A 2,449-nucleotide genomic window follows, 5' to 3' on the forward strand; every position below is an offset into this window, starting at 1 on the left:
ACACTTATGTCACTTCTTAATTTGCACTTAATTGCTCAAGTGTCACGTGTGACTTATAGCAACAGTATTGGACATCACACGTCTGGCTTTTGCATAATATATTCTTGTGATGTAGGTTACTGTCTTTCTCCAGACTCTGTATTTCCTGTCAGTTGGTTGTCCCTTTAAATCTTAGGTGTTTTATCTAGTCTCTTGGCAAGATTACCTCATAGGTGGCATGTTCTTCCATGAGGAGGCACATATGTCTCACCGTCACTCCTTTTGTGAGACTGATAGTCACTGAAGCTTAATGTTTACATTGACTAATTCCTTTGGGGGTCATTTGTTGTATTAATTCATTCAATCACTCTTTTGCATCTCTTAGCAGAAATATGTCTATAGAGGGAAACAGCCCATCATAAACTATTTGGGTATCTGGATATATAGTTCATATAAGAAAAACAGAATAAGTGCTTCATTTTTTTTTATTTTCTAGTTTCCAAAATAATGAGTTGATTTTCTAATATCCTCCAACTTAGATCAATATTAAGTTGATTATCTGTTCTAGTTATCCTATTGTTGCATTAAAAAATCAGTCTTGAACTTTAAAAAACGTTCTCTGTTTCTGTGGGTCAGGAATTCAGGAAGGACTTAGGCTGTGTGCTCTTGGCTTAGGGTCTCAGATGGAGGCTGGAGCAGAATCAGTGAGGGGCTGGAGCAACTGAGGATGACTGGGCATTTCTTGCTTTTCTGCATCTCAAAGGCCTTTTCATGTGGTCCCTCTGCATGCACTAGGTTGGCAACTTTCATGTGTCAGCCTTAAGGCAGACTGCCTACATGGTGGCTGAAGCTTCTGGAGTATTTTAGTGAGTGAGGTAACAGCTGCATTGCCTTTTAAGACCTAGCCTTGGAAGTCACACACCATCACTTCCACCACCCCCTCCCTTTTAAGAGTGATGATTAGTGTTCTGGTTGTAAATTGTATCTATTGCATAATGATATTACCACACATTTAGCAGCTGAAAACAGCATGCATCCATTAGCTCACAATTTTTTGTGAGTGAGAAGTCTGGACATGGTTTAGCCAGGTTCCCCGCTTCATGGTCTCTCATGCTGTATTCAAGGAATTGGTCAGGGTTTCAGTCTCACAGGAGGTTCAACTGAGGAAGTTCCCTATGCCTGTTGACAGCTGTCCATTTTCATTGACGAACTGAGGGTTTTAGTTTCTGTTTTTTTTCCCCAGTTAGGACAATTTTTTAATCAAAATTATTTATTCATGTAGAGAAATTCTTTACAATATTTTTTGCATGTGAGTTATTCAGTGAGAACCTTTTCTCATGTAAATCCTGCAAAATCAGTTGTTAAATAAACAAATGGTGAAGTTCGAAGTGTTAGTTGCTCAGTTGTGGTTGTCTGTCTCTTTTGCAACCCCAAGTATTGTAACCTACTAGGCTTCTCTGTCCACCAGATTCCCCAGGCAAGAACACTGGGGTGGGTTGCCATTCCCTGCTCCAGGGGATCTTCCTGACCCAGGGATTGAACCCAGGTCTCCTGCATCGCAGGCAGATTCTTTACCATCTGAGCCACCAGGGAAGCCCACACGATGAAATTAGGTCCAAACAACAGAAATTTAAGAAGATATTTTACAATTATAGAGTATACTTGTCATATAAATCATATAATTCTTTGGGGTAAAACAATTAGTTTTGACACCCAGATTAGCTCCTTAAGCTGTCTACATTGATACAAAAAGTTAATTTTAATTCTCTTCTTTACCTTATATTGTTGCAAAGAGAAAAAAAAAAAAAAAAGATATCCAAAGTAGTGAGTTCAATTAATTCAAACTATAAAGAATCATGTTTTTAATGCTGAGTTTTTTTTTTTTTTCTATTGAAGTATAACTGACTTAAAGTATTGTGTTACTTTCAGGTGTACAACATATGATTCAGTATTTTTTACACATTATGAGATGTGTAAAAGCCTATTTACCATCTGTCACCATACAGAAGTATTACCAATATTATTATTGATATTTGTTATGCTGTATGTAATATTCCAATGGCTTTACTTTATAAGTTTTAAACTATTTATAACAGGAAGTTTGTACCTCTTAATCCAGTTCCCCTTTCTCACCACCCCCACAGCCCTCCCCTCTGGTGACCACCAGTTTGATCTCTAGGATTTCAGTTTTTTATTGGCTATTGGCTGTAAACTTCTCTTATTTCCTGTCCCCTATACCTTTATTCCCAATATGGCTGCTTGGGTCTTCAAAGTCAGCAGGGAGAGAGACTCTCCTACACCAAGATGGTTTGTTCAGTAATCTTATGGAATGAAATCGGCACATGTAATCAGGTCCATCTTTGTTACCTTTGCCATGTTACCTTTGTTACCATGTTGCCTTTGTTACCTTTGCCGTTAGTTGGAAGCAAGCCTAGTTCCCACCCACATTCAAGAGATGGGGATCACACAG

Source organism: Dama dama, chromosome 18, assembly GCF_033118175.1.
Source record: "Dama dama isolate Ldn47 chromosome 18, ASM3311817v1, whole genome shotgun sequence".
Taxonomy (NCBI): Eukaryota; Metazoa; Chordata; class Mammalia; order Artiodactyla; family Cervidae; genus Dama; species Dama dama.